The sequence below is a fragment of the Myodes glareolus genome, chromosome 24, assembly GCF_982192425.1.
Source record: "Myodes glareolus chromosome 24, mMyoGla1.1, whole genome shotgun sequence".
NCBI lineage: Eukaryota > Metazoa > Chordata > Mammalia > Rodentia > Cricetidae > Myodes > Myodes glareolus.
This window is the reverse complement of record NC_142049.1, coordinates 15866878-15883710: the sequence shown is the minus strand read 5'-3', so window position 1 is coordinate 15883710 and position 16833 is coordinate 15866878. Positions and strand designations below refer to the sequence as shown.

The following is a 16833-nucleotide window of genomic DNA, read 5'->3' as shown; positions in this document are numbered from 1 at the left end:
TCGCTCTCTCTCTCTCTCTCTCTGTTCTGAGGCAGGGTCTGTCTTTCTTTCTTTCTTTCTTTCTTTCTTTCTTTCTTTCTTTTGCGAGACAGGGTTTCTCTGTAGCTTTGGAGCCTGTCCTGGAACTAGCTCTTGTAGCCCAGGTTGGCCTCAAACTCACAGAGATCCACCTGCCTCTGCCTCCTGAGTGCTGGGATTAAAGGTGGGTGCCATCACCACCTGGCTAAAAAAAATTAAAAAAAAAACAAAAAAAATGGCTGGGTGGTGGTGGCTCATGCCATTAGTCCCAGCACTCAGGAGGCAGAGACAGGCAGATCTCTGTGAGTTCAAAGCCAGCCTGGTCTACAAAGTGAGTACCAAAACAGCCAGGCCCACACAGAGAAAACCTGTCTCAAAAAAACAAAACAACAAGGGCTGGAGAGATGGCTCAGAGGTTAAGAGCATTCATTGCCTGCTCTTCCAAAGGTCCTGAGTTCAATTCCCAGCAACCACATGGTGGCTCACAACCATCTGTAATGAGGTCTGGTGCCCTCTTCTGGCCAGCAGGCATACACACAGACAGAATATTGTATACAGAATAAATAAAATTTTTTAAAAAAGACAAAACAACAATAACAACAACAAAAAGAACAAGAAAAAGGGTAAAAATAAGCCCATACCTCCATTGTTGGGGACTGAACCTAGGGCCTTGCACACAGTGAGAAAACATTTTACCACAGAGCTTCAATCCCAGCAATAAAGAGTGCTAGGTAAAAGGATATGTGTAAGTTGTCAATTCTAGTTTTTAGGTTGGGCTATGAGGAACAAAAGAAGTCTACCCAGGGAAGTAGCTTGGTACTAAAGGAGGTGTGTAGTATGAATGAGATCCTGGATTCTGTTCCCAAACACGCTGCCTCCAAAGAAAAGAGATCAGTATACCATCTTGATTTATGTATCATATTTAATAAAATCTTGCCTGACGTTTAAGAAATAAGATTATATAGTATGATAAATGCATTCACTGGTACCTATAAAATACACAGGAAGGATCTGGAAGATACCCTTATCTCTGGGAAGCTCAGTGACCACAATGACAGTTGTAGACTAATGAACAGAGATTCTCCAGCTCAGTGAGAACAGAGGGTATGGGAAGACATTAGTGGAAAGAAAGCCAGGCCTTGCGGCACAGGCCTGTAATCATAGCTATTTGGGTGTCTGAGGCAGGAGGATTATGAGTTCAAGTACTACAAAATGAGTTCAAGGCCAGCCTGGGAAACCAAGGGAAGCCCAAATAAAAGATCAAGGGTGGTGGTAGGTGCCTCAGTTGGTAAAGGTGCCTGGCACCAAGCCTGGCAGTCTGGGATTCCCAGGGCAGAAGGAGAGACCTAGATTCCACTAGTTGTTTTCTGACCTCCATATGTGGCACCACGGCACAGGTGCACAACCCACCCCCACCACCCCTATGCACACAAAATAAAATGTGAAAAATTTGTTCAATAAGGTCTGGGGCGCTAACTGTCAATAAAGTGCCTGAGTTTGATGCCCAGTGCCCTTGTAAATATGCAAGGAGTTCATGTTTGTAATCCCAGCATTGAAGAGGCAGAGACAGGAGGATCCCTGGGGTTCACCGGCCAGCCAGCTTCTTACCTGTTAACTTCAGTCAACGAGGGACCTCATTCCAAAACACAAATGAATAGAAACTAAGGAACTACATCCAAGGTTGTCCTCTACCTCTGTAAGTACACACTCACACATGTACATGCTTTCTGAACACATGAAAAACACATATCCATGTTAAAAAACAAGGTGAAAATGGGGCTGAAGAAATGGCTCAGCAGTTAGGAGTACTGGGTGCTCCCTTAGCAGACCCAGGTTCAATTCCCAGCACCTACATAATTGTCTGTAACTCCAGTTCCAGGGGATCCATGGCACCAGGCATGCATGTATATATGCATGTAGGCAAAATACCCATACACATAAGATAAGTAAATAAGTCTTTCTTAAAAAGATAAAAACAAAAGGGCTAGTGGAAGAACCCTTGTCTAACATCTGCAAAGCCCCAGATTCAAGCCCAAATAATACAAAAAGAAAAAGAGAGAAATACAGCCTGTGGAATGGGGCAGAAATTAGAGGTGACATGGCATGTTCAATAAACTACAGGGGATAGTGGGGTGAAAAGGAGAATGAGGAAGGCAGAAACAGAGGATGGAACCAAGAGTTGAGAAAGGGGTGAGCCAGGCATGGTGGTGTGCGCCTTTAATCTCAGCACTCGGGAGGGAGAGGCAGACGGATCTCTGTGAGTTTGAGGCCAACCTGGTCTACAGAGCTGCCAGTTCCAGGACAGCCAAGGCTACACAAAGAAACCCTGTCTTGAAATCAAAACAAATATAAATAAATAAATAGGAGGTGATAAACAGGTTAACTGTTATCCAACATGGTCGATGAGGGAGCATCAGAGAGTTTCAAGCAGGCTACTGAAACAATTTTGTTTCAGGCATCCTCACAGCACAGCTGGACACAGGAAGATCAATTAAGAACATTATGATCTCGGTCTAAGTGAGAGCCACCAAGGGTTCAGTGTGCCTACAGGGTTTGGCACATAATGATCAAGAGGTTTATCATAGGTAGGAGAGTAGACAGGATTCTATTCTGCTTCCTCTAGTTCCTTTATCACCACTTAAGCATGGTTGGCCCACCCCCATCAGGATGTAAACGCCACAGAGCAAGGAGGCTAATTTTGTTTCGCTTCAATCCCCAGGGCCTCACAGTTCCTGGCACAGGATAGGTACCACATAATTATCCGTGCACTGCATGAAGTTTTGCTAGGAAAGAGAAACCTATGCTAACAGTCCATTTAAACATATATATATACACCTTTAAAATATTTTCAAAATCTATTTTTGTGTATGTGTATGTATGTGTGGGTGAGGGTGAACATATGCGTGGAGGACGAAAGTCACCCTTTAGTGTAGTTCCTCAGGTGCTGTCCACCGTGTCATTGGAACCTAGTGCTGACTGATTAGGTTAAGCTGCTGGCCAATGGGCCCCAGGAATCTGCCGGTCTAGACCTCCTCAGCACTTTCAATACAAATGTGGAGAACCATACCCAGCATTTTTGTTTTTCGAGACAGGGTTTCTCTGTGTAGTCCTGGCTGTCCTGGAACTCATTCTGTAGACTGGGCTGACTTTGAACTCACGGAGATCCACCTGCCTCTGCCTTCTGAGTGATAGGATTAAAGTCCTGCATGACCACACTTGGCCCTGAGTGCCAGGGGACAAACTCAGGTCCTCCTGTTTGTATAGCAAGCTTGGCTCAAAGTGAGTTATCTCTCCAACCCTTTCATACACATTTTTGATTGCTATCATTCCTGGCTTAGATGCTGTGTGAATTTATAACAAAACAATGGACCGGCCTCATTTGGGGCCATCACCCTGGCCTCAGCATGAATTAGTCTTTCCTGCTCCTTTTATCTGTCCTATCTGCTTCCTGGCTACCTGTGCTTTCAATCTCTAGATAACTTGCTTCCCCAAGTTCCCTTGAGGTCCTTGGCTACATGCTCAGGTTTGGCTTTTTCTGAATCCTTTTTTCCTTTCCCCTATGTGGTTGAACCCAGGACCTTGTTCATGCTAGACTAGGGCTCGAGCACTGAGCTCCACTTGTGATCCTAGTTTGCTCACGATTAGATAGTCTGCCTTTGCCCCTTACCTCAGTCCTCTCTTTCCTCACTCTGCTCTTCACGTCCAGAGACTGACCTTGAAAACAGTTCACCTGGGCTCATTTCAGCTTAGGTGTCCTTTTGGGTTCAACCAGTGTGGAGGTACTGTAGGAGAGTTGAAAGAAAGCAAGTAGGGCTGTGTGCCTCGTTGCTCCTGCTTCTTCCTCTTAGAGCTAATTGTCCTAGTAACTGTCTTCATCTCTGGCCCTTCATGAGGCCAGAGTGGGTGGGTCACAACTCCTTGTCAGTTTCCCTATCTTTGTACATTGCTTCTCTTCAGTTACACATTTTGAGTGGTCCATCTGTTTCCTGCTGCTCTGGGCTGATACAAAAGCAGAAATACACATTTTATCTTTTTAAGAGAAACAACCTTTATAGTATGTAGTTCAGTAGTTCTTAAGTAGACACTAGAGAATTGTATCTTTTTATCATTTAATATGTAATCAAATGTTTCCAAGTAACACTCTCGTCTGTGTAGTGTTATACAATGTTTCATACATCAGTTATTTAACCATTTACTGTGTTTACAATTTATCACAATTAAGATTATATTGTTAGTAAACGTTGTGCTTATAGTTATCGTTTGAGGGAGGACTGTTTCTCAAGAAGTTTCTAGGAACCCTACTGTTGAGGCAAAAAGGATTCAAATGTCTATTAAGACTCTTTGAATTGCCTTTAAAACATTATGCTAATTTACCTTGCAATCACTTTATCTGAATGTACCAACTGGAAAGTACATCTTTAGAGTATATTTTGCGAATGTACTAGATGATCTAATCATTTGAAATTAGTACATATCAGAATCTGTTTTGTTGTTGTTGTTTTGGTTTTTGTAGACAGGGTTTCTCTGTGTAGCCCTGGCTGTGCTGGAACTCACTCTAGACTAGGCTGACCTCAAACTCATCTGCCTGTCTCAGCTTCCAGTGTGCTGATTAGGACCTGTTTTTGTGAGAGGATCTCACAGTGTAGCTCTGGCTGGCCTGAAACTTTCTCAGACGAGATTCTCCTGCTTCCACTTCCCAAGTGCTGGGATTACAGGGATATACAACACCTGGCTTCTTTGATGTCTATGATGGTCATATCAATCCTAAACTATTTAAAGTAAGTTTAGGGTCTTGGGGATCTTGTATCACCACATTCAGCTCTTTTTCTTTTTTCTACTGTCTAGGGTTTCTCTGACTGTCCTGGAACTCTGTAGACAGAGCTGGCTTTGAACTCACAATGACCGACCTGCTTATAGATGTGCCTACCATGCATGAAGCCTTGGAGACTCTAGGTTCAATCAATTACCAGTACTATGGAAAGAGGGAAGGTAGATAAAGAGAAAAGGACCAGGAGGCTGAGGCAGGAAAATGGAAGTTTAAGGGCAGTTTGAACTGTATCTAGACCTTGTCTCAAAAATCAAGGGGCTAGGAATATAGTTTAGCTAGCACAGAACTTACCTAGCATCCATGAGGCCTTGAGTTTGATCCCCAACACCGCATAAGTGGAGTGTGGTGGTATATGCCTGTAATCCTAGCTTTGGGAAAGGAAAGAGGATCAGGAGTTCAAAGCCAGGCTAGGCTACAAAGTTAGGTTCTAAACCATCCAGGCAGAGACAGACCAGTCTCAAAAGGAGCACAGAGATGACTCAGTGGAAGGATGGCTCATTAGTTAAGAGCACTTGCTGCTCTTCTGGAAGAACCAAGTTCAGTTTCCACTTTGGTTCCCAGGATCCACACCAGGTAGCTTACAACGACGTGTAACTCTCAGCTTTAGGATCATTTAGTAGCCCACATGTGTACACACAGGTTCTTCTGACCTCTGAGGACACCCACCCACACATGGCATATATTCACATAAACAGAAAATAAAATTAAAATTTTACAAAAAAAATTGAACAGTCAACAACCCTAGTTTAAAGTGCATGTTTCTTTTTCCTTTTTTTCCCCTGATAATTTTCTCCCTACACAAACTCTATTGTCTAGCAAAAAATTGTAATTAATAAAGAAACAACATCCAATTTTTATTGTATAAACAGCTGGAATACACTGGTTATTCTCCCTGCCTCATTGTTCGGAGTCAACCAAACGTTCAGTTATTAGGACCAAAGGGCTAAAGTCTACAACCTCACTGAGTGAGAAATAATGGGGAAATCCACTTCAAACTGTATTGCCAGCACAGTTCAAGCTCCAGTGGTTCGCCCAGGTCTAAGAAGTCTAGAGTTCAGCCTGACTCACTGTGTTCTAATCCTTTCCTGACCTCCCAGACAGGCTCCCCCACTCAGCTACAGGAATCCCAGGCTCTGACTGAACCGTCCTCTTGGTAGGAATTCTTCATCTCTGTACTTTCTCCTCACCTAGGCTGTTTTTGATTGTTAGAGTCCTATACACACCTAAAAGATCTAATCCCGATAGCCTTTTCTAAACCCTAATTCTTTGAAGGCTCACAAACACATGCACACACAGCTGGTATGCACGTACAGTGTCTGCGTGTAGATAACAAGCTCATCTGTCTACGTTGAGACAGTGTGGTCACGTTTGTACCGTGGCATGCGTGTGGCAGTCGGATGATAACCTCGGGAACTGGTCCTCGTCTTCCTTCCTCACTTGAGAGGGGATCTCTTGTAGCTTTTCTGTGTTGACCAGGCTAGTTGGCCCCTGAGCTTTCAAGAGTTGTTTTCTCTGGCTCTCACCTACCCGTAGGAGTGCTAGGATGACAAACATTCATACTATGTACCTGGATCATGTGACTCCATGGAAGTAGACTCAGGTCCTCGTGTTTGTGGAGTAACCATGTCTAGCTGCTGAGCCATCTCATTGGCCCCCAACATGGCTGTTACTCTTTTCTTTTTAAGATTTATTTCTAGAGCTGGGCAGTAGTGGCACACACCTTTAAACCCAGCACTCAGGAGGCAGAGGCAGGAGGATCGCTGTGAGTTGGAGGTCAGCCTGGTCTCCAAGAGCTAGTTCCAGGACAGGCTCCAAAGCCAGAGAAACCCTGTCTCGAAAAGAACAAACAAGCAAAAAGATTTATTTCTAATTGTGTGTACATGAACACCAATGCTCGGAGAGGCCAGAGGGAACTAAGCAGGGGCTCTGCAAGAGCAGTCTATGCTTTCAACCACTGAGCCTTTCTTCAGCCCCTCAACAAGGTTTAATGGCTACAAACTCGATTTTATTTAACATCCTATTGCCCTGGCCATTTTGTTCACAGGTGCAGTGCATCATTGGGGTGGAGGAAATGAAGTGACAACCAGGGAATGAAACACATTTCCTGAATGGGAAAGGGTTTTTGTTGTCGTTGTGTCCATTTTTAAAAGTTTAGGGACAGGGCTGCTGAGCTGGCCCCGTGGACAAACACTCTTGCTGCCCAGCCTGTGACCCAAGTCCAATCTCCGGGAATCACCGGGAATCATACGGTAGAAGCAGAGAACTGACTCTCCCAAGTGGTCTTCTGACCTTCACACACAGACAAGGACACAGGAACGCACACAAAATAAAGAAGTTAGGACCAGATACTGGGGGGGGGGGAAGGAAATCAAGTGTCCCACAAACTTCTAAAGATGTCAGTCATGCTATTTCCTATAATAAATGATAAAGGTTTTATCCTTTTTTGGGGAGGGGGGTGGCAAGGTCTCAGGTTGCTCAAGTTGGCCTCTAAGTGGATATATAGCTGAGATAAACTGTAACTTCCTGATTATTCTGCCATCTAGGAGTGGAGTGCTAGAACTATGGGCATTCATTTCACTATGGGAGTTTGAACCAACTGCAGCCAAAGTTTAAAAGATACTCTGTCTATGGATGCCCTGTAGGGCCATCCTCGTAGCTGATATGTGGAAACACGCATGATTCCCCTACTTAAAAAAAAAAGTCCTGACGGGCAGGGTGGCGTACACCTTTAATCCCAGCACTCAGAGGCAGGAGGATCTCGGAGAGTTCAAGGCCAGCCTGATCTACAGAAAGAGTTCTAGGACAGCCAGGGATACAGAGAGAAAACCCTATCTAAAATAAATAAAATCCTTCCTTTCTTGCTCTCGTTTTTCCTTTTTCTTTGCAGACATAGACATAAGTTTTTCTACATATCTTTGGATGTCCTGGAACTCGCGCTGTAGACCAGGCTGGTCTCAAACTCACGGAGACCCGCTTGCCTCTGCCTACCGAGTGCTGGGATTAAAGGGTGTGCCATCACAGTCCGGCTTCTTTATTCATTCTTTAAATCTTGTTGGATAAACACCCTTTTCTTGGCCTTCCTCTCCCCCACTTCCCATCTTTTCTGGGATGCGCATTTTAACTACTCTCTCTCCCTTTGGCTTCCTTACTTGAGTGCTCTCTTTCAAATTGGAAAAATCAAACACAAACCTTTCGTTTACTCCTCAAGCCTAGTTTCCTCTCATCCCCCCGCCGAGCTTCTGGAATCATTCCTCTTAACTGCCTTCATGGCTTTATCAGTAAACACACTCCTCAGCCAAGCGCTCGGCTCCGTCAGGGCCTGGCACACAGCAGATTCAGGCCCCAGCTGAATGTCACTCCCAGCCCTTTTGCAAAGTGTCGCCTCTTTCCTGGTTTCTTCAGAAGGGATTTTTCCACGCCTGACCCGTCCCGCAGGGCGCTCCGACCTCCCTGCTGCCTCAACGCTGCAGTCCCAGGTCTGGGTTCTTGCAAAGTCCTGCGGGTCACCCTCGTATCTTCTGCCCGTCTCCCCAAGTTCTCGCCCCGCGGTCACAGCCTCCCCGGTAAGCCCACGTAGTGCCATCCTGAGAGATTATCAGCCCCCCCGACTCCGCTCCCCGCGCGTCCTTTGCTTCCTTCAGAAGCGACATATCTGAGCGCCCCACGCCTCCAAGTCTGCGAAAGATGTCCTTATGCCTTGCGCTGACCGGCCATTTAGGGCGCACCTGAGGACCCCGGCCCACGCCACTCCTGCTTCCTTTCACTTCACAGCCGAGACTAGGCCCGGCTCAGCCAGGTCTAGGTGAAGACGCCATCGTCCGGCTTCCCGAGGCGCTCGCCGTCCGTTCGGGCCTCAGCCGCGAAGGCACAGCTCGGCCCTCAGGCGGGCGGGCCCGGGCCGCAGCGAGGCCTCAGAGGCGCGTCAGGGCTCCGAAGGCCCAGGCGGCCCGGAGAGGCCGCGCGCGGGCCGCTCCAACCCCGGGTGTGAGGCCGCGCGGAGGGCGACGGGCGCCAGCCCAGGTCGCGGTCCCGGGCCAGCCCGGGTGTAGCGCCGTCCCCGCCCCGCCCCTCCTTGCCGGCGGCGTCGCCAGGGTCGCGCTCGCCTGAGGCGGAAGGCGCGAGGCCGGGCAGGGCCGGGGCAGCAGCTCCTCAGCCGCACCGCCCTGGCCGGTGCCCAGGCCCGAGTCGCCTTCCGCCCGCCCTCCCCACCCGCGGCCTCAGCCAGGTCCCGCCGCCAGCCCGGCTCCCGCCCCCGCTCCGCCCCCGGAGCCGCAGCCCCGCCCGCCACCGCCGTCGCCATGTTGTGGCTCCCGCAGCCGGCGCTGGGGACGCGCGCGGCCGAGCCCGGGGCCTGCCGCTGCCGCGCCGCCGCCAGGTAAGCGCCCCCCGCCGCCCGGACAGGGTGAGGCCACCGCCCCGGCCGCTCCAGCTCGGGCAGGGGAGTCTGAGGAGAGCGAGCTCGGAGCCCGCGCGCCGCGGCCCGGCCCTGCAGCCTTGGCGGACCCTGCCCGCCGCCCGAGGCGGCAGCCACTTCCCCCGACCGCCGCCAGGCGGGCCCCGGCCGCCACCCTACCCCGCCCCCGGCCCGGGTCGCCGGCCTCTTCCGCCGCCGCCGCCGCCGCCGCCGCTCACGGGCGGCCCGGGCACGCCGCTGTCGTCCCGCGCGCGACAAGCGGCCGCCCGCCGAGCCCCCGGCCCGGGCCGGGATAACGGTGCACTTCGCCCGGCTGGGACGCCCTGTCAGCTCCACGGTCCCCGCCGCGCGGGGACCAGGCGCCGTCACGGGGCAGACACTTGGAGCGTCGGCCCTCCTCGGCGCCCCTCAGTCACCCCTCCGCTACGCCCAAGTTCTGACCCTGGGGAGCTTTCTCCCGGGGCAGACAGGTCTTCCTCCTCCACCGGAGTTGGGGTCCTCGGGGTGGGGGTGACCAGGCCTGTTGATTAGGCTTGGATTTCTCTCTGCGGGGACTCTTCCTGCCAACCTAGGGGCTAGGGGGGAAGGCTCGGTGTGACCCGGGGGGAGGACAGGGGAGCGTCTGCTGGACAGATGGCCTCCTGGCCTTGGCTCAGCTCTCGTGAGGGGGAGGGGTCCGTCTGACCTTAGGTATGCTTGCTCTTGAGGACCGCGGGGCGGTTGGAGGTGGTAAGGGATTTTTCACTATTTTTACGAGCAGGCCAGAGGTGACATTAAAAGTCCAGGGATGGAATAAGCGCACAGGCCCACCCAGAGAGCGTGTTTTGTATCCGGGACTAGCCTGGATAGTTCTTTGGTTAGGAGGAGCGTGGGACTTGGGTGGGTAAGACCACCAGCCCGCTTACCCCCCGGGTCTGTGTTCGTGTAGGGGCTTGAGGGTGCTTGTGTCAGGTGCACACTGGCTGAGCACACAGTGTGCTTGGCCTGATGGGATTTCAGACGTCTGTTTGCTAAACTGATTGATAGGTACAATGTACCCTAAAGAGATGGTGAAGCCTGGTGCTGATGGTTTTTGTTTGTTGTTGTTTTTTTTGGGGGGGGGGGAACTAATTTTTTAAATTTTTTTTTTCTGTTCCCCTGAAGGTGGCTTTGGTTCATTTAGCAATCGCCCCTCCCCCATCTCCCCTTTTAGCCAGGTTGGCCACCAAGCTCAGGTCTTAACCTCCCAGTACAATAGTAGCTGGGACTTCAGGCCACCTTGCCTGACAGTAAAAATTTCCTGAGCACTTGTATGGGCCGTGACTGAGCTAGGTTTTGGAGATACGGTGTCAGCCAGAACGACACCACTGTTCTAGTGTTGGATATCTTACCCTCGAGACAAATTTCAGTAATAAAGAAAATATTTGTCAATAAACACATGCTTTCGATGTGGTGAACAAAGCCCTGGAAAATGACTGCCCTTGCAGGGTTTCCTAGTGTGTGGGGAGACTGTAAACAGTGCCCAATAAACCTGCAGTGTGCTACAGAGTGGGAAGAGAATCTGAGGCAAAGGGGTGGGTGCTTTTTGTTTTATTCTTTGTATATACAGTTTAACTGTCTTCCTGACTGGCTAGATCTTCCTGCCTCAGCCTCTTGAATGCTGGGACACCTAAATGCCAGGCTCCCTGAGAATTTAATTAGGGTTACAATGACAGGGGCCCAAGGAAGAAGGTAGGTAGGGGGTAGTTCTCTCTCTCTCTCTCTATTGTGTGTGTGTGTGTGTGTGTGTGTTTTGGGTTGGTTTGTTTGTGCACTGGGGTAATCAACCCTAGGGCCTCCCCCACTTGCTGAGCATGGACTCTACCTGGCTACCTGGCCCCAGATGAGTCTTTGGAACAAATCTCTGCAGGAGGTGGTGATCTAAAAGTTATATTCTCTGGTGAGGTCAAGGGAAAAAAGATGAGGGAGAGAATGATTTGAGTTGGGGGCTGAGGAAAAGGCTTCCTGGAGGAAGCCCTGCTGCATTAGGTCACGACCCAGAGAAGGCTTCAGAGTTAACCATGTGTGTGGAGCGGCACTCTGCTTGGCAGCCAGGAGGAAGTGAAAGAGGTTTATGGGAAGAAAGAGGGGAGAGGGGAGATAAAGTCTGTGGGGAGCTGGGCTTGCCAGCCCGCCCAGGCCTGGGGTGTAGGGCCGCTTGCCCTCTCTAGGTTGGGTTGTAGCTTAGGCTAATTAGGAGTATTTGCATTTTGTAGGGCCTCTGGCCAGGGTTTTGTTCTGACTGAGATAAGGCAAGGATTTCTCTGTTTAGAAGATCTCAAGTATGTGGGACCTCCTTTCCTCTGGAAGTTTTTCCCACAGCTTTTAGGAAGGGAAACCGACATAGCATTTCTGAGTGTGTCTGCTAAGAGGGAGAACCCATTTGAATGATTGTTGTCCACCTTACTCTGTATACCCTCAAAGACAAGATTCTCATGTCCCTTTTACAAGGAGAAAGCCCAGAGGTGAGGTGATGTGTCCACAGAGATGGTTGTAATACACCCCAGCCCAGAGGTGAGGTGATGGTGTCTACAGAGATGACTGTAATGAACCCCGCCTGCCCCCTTCAGGCACTCACTGGCTTTGGAGTCAGACTTTAAATTTACTCCAGACCCTTGTTAACCGTAGACCTTAAATTGATTAACCTTGCTTATGCCTCATTTTCCTCATCCTCAATGCAAGTGTCTACTTCATAAAGTTAAGCAGATAAAATTGAGCTATATAAAGTTTAGCACTTTGTCCAATAATATTTGTTTCCATAACTAAAAAAAAAATTCCTGTTGCTTCTTAACTATATTGTGAGTATTTTGGGTAAGATTAATAGATAATTCAGGTTTTTTGTTTGTTTGTTTGTTTGAAGACAGGGTTTCTCTGTAGCCCTGGCTGTCCTGGAACTCTCTCTGAGACCAGACTGACTGCTAGCTCAGAGGTCCTCCTGCCTCTGCCTCCCGAGTGCTGGGCTTAAAGGCGGGCACTGCCACCGCCACCACCGCCCCGTGATAATTCAGTTCTTGAATTTTGTATAACTGTCTCCTTCCTCTCTTCTTTCCTCTTTATAACTTAATGCCAAAGCTGTTTCCATATGATCAATCATTCAGCATCGATATCTCATTTCAGGGTTGGTGCTATGCTAGAACTCAGCAGAGAGCTGGTAGATAGCATCGTCTTCACTAGAGTGTCTAGGAGAAGTCAGGGATTTTAACAAATGGGCTAGAGTCGCTCTTGAAATTCTCTAATATAGTGGTGGTTAATGAGCTACTGGAGGCAAGTTCTGGGGCCCAGTCCTGTAATCCTAGCGGAAAGAAGGAGGAAGAGCGGGAGCTGAGCTCAGCTCTGCAGTGTTTGAAGCCAACCTGGGATGGATATGTGAAGTCCTAGAAGTAGATGCCTGTGGAGAAGAGAAGGCAGGGAGATGACTTCTGAACTGAGCTTTGGAGGACAACTAGGAGTTTTGAATGTGAAGGACAGTCTACATAGAGTACCCTGAATACGAAAGCATGCAACTCCTGTCTGGAGATGAGGCTGGAAAACAGATCCAGAAGCTTGTATTTTATTCTGTAAGCATGGTGGGATGCCCGAGAGTGTTAGACACAAGGCATGCATTCCATGTGGTTGTTGCCGCTGGAGAGCAGTGGTCACTGTCAGCGTGGGGCAGCTTTGTCTCTGTAGGGACCTTGGGCTTCAATGTCAATTCCTAGATGTGAAGACCAATACTTGAGTTTAGTAAGGTTTTCAGCTGATCAGGGAGACTGACTCATTGAGTAAACTTGGAGGAGACTGATGAGTGAATCTAAACTAACTGACTTAAAAATGGAACTGTCGAGTGACAGATGTTTCTATCCTCTGGCCATTGTCCCCACCTCTCTTCCCCTTTCTGGTTAGGGCTAGGGCAACTTACAAACTCCCTCAATTTCCATTTGTTTTTCTCAGGGTTCACGGACTTGAACATCCTTTCTCCATTAGTCTTTCTTCTAGCACTAGTCTATGTAGTTGATAGTAATTATTGATAGAGTGAACAGTGATGTAGTATTTGGGTGGGATCCCGTGCTTGTGAAACTCAAGAAAGAGGAAGAAAAACTTTAAAAAAAAATGACAAGTTCAGGGTTATACCAAGTTTGAGGCTAGCCTGAGACCTTTTCTTACCCAAAAAAGAAAAATTAAATACATTTTAGAAAGAAAGGAAGGGGCTAAGCAGCAATATAGGTATATGTGTTGAATTGTCCCGGGGGTAACCCAGACTGTAAGCGATTTTTTTTCTATTAAAACTCTAAAACTTGAGGCTGCAGAGATGGCTCAGTAGTTAGAAGCACTTACTGTTCTTATAGAGGATCTGAGTTTGATCTCCATATTCATATCAGGAGGCTTACCACGCCTGTAACTCCAGCTTCAGCAGATCTGACTCTATCTTCTGGCCTTTGTAGGCACCTGAACTCATGTGCACATACCCACATGTAGACATGAATATACACATGTAATTAAAACCCTTTTAAAATAATTATTTATTTACAATAATTTTGTATATGAATAAAAATTTGGAGATGCAGATAGAAATACAAATGAACTAAAGCTTGCTGATAAATCCTATATTGAGAACTAGTGCTAACAATTAACCTTTGTTTTGTTTTGTTTTGCTTTTTCTAGACAGGGTTTCTCTGCCTAGCCCTGGCTGTCCTGGAACTCACTCTGTAGAGTGGGCTGGCCTTGAACTCAGAGACCTACTTGTCTCTGCCTTGTTGGAACTAAAGGCGTGTGCCACTACTGCTCAGTCATTTTTCTTGTTCCTAAAAACCAAGAACAGCCTCCCCCACCTGACTCTTTTCTTAAAATAGGGTTTCATGTAGCCAAGGCTAGCTTTTCTTCCTGTCTCCCAAGTGCTTGAATGCCATGATTACAGGCTTGGCCACACCCAGCTTAATATTTGATATTCGATTTGTTGTTTGCTGTACTGGGGCTTGAACCCAGGTCCTTCGTGCAAGTGTTCTCCCACTGAGTTTTTGTCTCTCGGCCCTTTTGATATTTGGATTAAATCTTTACTTCCATTCCTATTTTTGTATGTTTGTTTAACTTTCTCTTTTCTTATAACATGAGAAGCTTTTTTTTTTTTTTCTCGAGACAGGTTTCTCTGTCTAACAGCACTTACTGTCCTAGAAGTCACTCTGTAGACCATTCTGGCCTTGAACTCACAGAGATCCATCAGCCTCTACTTCCCTAGTGCTGGGATTAAAGGAATATTCTTAATGGTAAAGAATTCTGAAAATTGGCGTCCGAGAGGTAGAGTTTCATATACCTAGAACCTCAGTCTTTCTATTTGTGGACCTCTGGTCTATTGCTTCCTCTAGGAGTGTAGACTATGAAATCCATTAGATATGTATATTTAAGGAAGGTTTTTCTTTTTTCCAAATTTGCTTTTATTTTGACAGCAGGGAAGTATATTTTGATATAATTTATCTAATGCATAATTTTATGCCTTCCAGAAAAGTAAATGACCTCATTTCAAGTTTTGTGTTGCCAATCAATGTTTGGATTATTCTGTTTACTGTGTGACTTAAGTCCTTTACCGCCTGCATTTCAGAATCTGAAGGTGTTACATCAAGAGGTAATGGTGGCCCTTCATTCTTGTTAACATACTCCAGTAGACAAGACAGGATGTGATGTGTGTTCGTGGTTGTGAAAAGACTCACAAGGCTGAGTGATGAGGAGTGGGTGTGTGTGCTTCTGGCCAGGAGCCAATTGACTCCTGGCCTCGAGTCAGCGTGCGTGTGAAGTCTGCATGGCCTTAGCTTATATCTAAAGTTCCAGAGTTATTGGGGCCCCTGAAAGAGTCTTGAACTTTGAAATGTTTATTGAATTCTATTTTAAATTTTTGAGACGGGGGTCTCTACATAGCCCTGGCTGTCCAGAACTTACTATGTAGTCCAGGCTGGATTTAAACTCAGAGATCTGCCTGTTTCTATCTTCCATGTGCTGGTACTAAAGGGGTGTCCTACCACACCTGGCTTTTATTTATTTTTTTTTTAACTGAAATTTTCTGAGTAGTCCAGAGGTAGCTCTAAGGATCTTTTCACAAAGAATATATAGACTCACCCAAAGAAGGCAAGTACTGCACCAGGGCTCACAGCATGGCAGTCCCCTCTGGAGGTCAGTTTCCCGGGAGATCTTGCCTCTGAGTGGAGTGTATGTTGTTTAAAATATTTTTTTTAAAGTGAGTCTCTATTTTAAAGATTTATTTACTTATGTACATGAGTGCTCTGTCTGCATGTTCCTCTGCCCACCGTTGAACCCATTACAGAAGGTTGTGAGCCTCCCTCACAGGTCCTCTGGAAGAACAGCTGATGCTCTTGACTGCTGAGCCATCTTTCCAGCCCTAGTTTTTAAACTTTTTTCTTTGTGTTTTCTTCCTTTTATAAGACTTGAAATTTTTTTTTTTTTTTTTTTGGTTTATTTTTTTCGAGACAGGGTTTCCCTGTAGTTATGTAGTTTTGGAACTCTGGTAGATCAGGCTGGTCTCGAACTTACAGATCCACCTGCCTCTGCCTCCCAAGTGCTGGGATTAAAGGCGTGTGCCACCACCGCCTGGCAAGAGTTGAATCTTATAAAGATTTTACTACCTCATCTTCACAAAAAATAAATACTCAGTAAGGTCTACTTTCATTTTGGAGACAAACATTGAGGGCCATGTAGCAAAACTGAAAGTGACTACGGCTGTGCCTCTATGAAAGTATGATGCTGGGACTGACTGCATCTCCTGGGCTGTGCTGAAGGGAAGGTGCTTTTAGATGTTTTGAGATGTCTTGTCTTGTCAGGGTCATTAGGCTAGCACCTCTGATTGGAACAGTCCTTGAAACCAGAGAGCCTGACTGGGGTCTCTTTGGGGTGTGGGGTGAAGGGAGGATCTTGTAGTTTAGTGTAGTTTCAACTCAAAGTCATTCTGCTTCAATTGTCTGAGTCCTGGGATTACAGGTCAACCTGGAACTCTCAAATCCCAAATCCCTTTCTCCTAAGTGCTAGAATTACAGGCAGGCACTACCTCACCCAGTTACCCAGTTTGATTGACTGGCTGACTGACTGACTGATTGATTGATTGATTTCTCTCTCCCTCCCTTGTGTGTGTGTGTCTGTGTATCTGTATGTTTTGTTTTGATTTCGGAGGCAGGATTTCTCTGTAAAGTTGTGGCTGGCCTGGAACTCTCTCTGTAAACCAGGCTGGTCTCTAAGAGACCTACCTGTCTCTACTTTCCAAATGTTAGAATTAAAGCAAGTGCCACCACTGTCCAGCTTTTAAAGAAATATCAGTTTGTTTCTGGTGTGGCCTGGTTTCAGTATGGTCCAGGCAGTCTCCCACACATCCATAAAGAAGATGCTAGAAGTCTTGAGGGTACAATTGGAGTCCAGGAGACTGCAAAGGAAAGGAGTTAGGTCTGTGTGTGAGTTTAAGGTGAGTTCCTAGGATCTCTTTTTCTGGAGGCTTGGCAGTTTTGGGTGTGAGGTGAGGACTGTTCCCTCTTTACAGTCTTTGGACGCAATGATATTTTATCCATACTACCTGAGTGGGAGC

The 16833-nt window shown here is 47.3% G+C and overlaps 1 protein-coding gene and 1 long non-coding RNA gene across 2 annotated transcripts in view; one reads left to right on the top strand and one right to left on the bottom strand.

Moving 5' to 3' along the window:
* Window positions 1-922: 922 nt before the first annotated feature.
* On the bottom strand, window positions 923-9070 carry LOC146889882 (uncharacterized). The gene is made up of 2 exons (XR_015736279.1): window positions 8036-9070; window positions 923-5210 (listed from the first exon to the last, which is right to left on the bottom strand). It is a non-coding gene; the product is annotated as an uncharacterized LOC146889882 (long non-coding RNA).
* A 56-nt stretch (window positions 9071-9126) lies between these two features.
* The window catches only part of Znf592 (zinc finger protein 592), a 51819-nt gene continuing 44112 nt past the window's right edge, over window positions 9127-16833 (top strand). The window contains exon 1 of the mRNA XM_085683090.2: window positions 9127-9221. The gene's annotated coding sequence lies outside the window, so the exon portion shown is untranslated. The remainder of the gene's footprint in view (window positions 9222-16833) is intronic.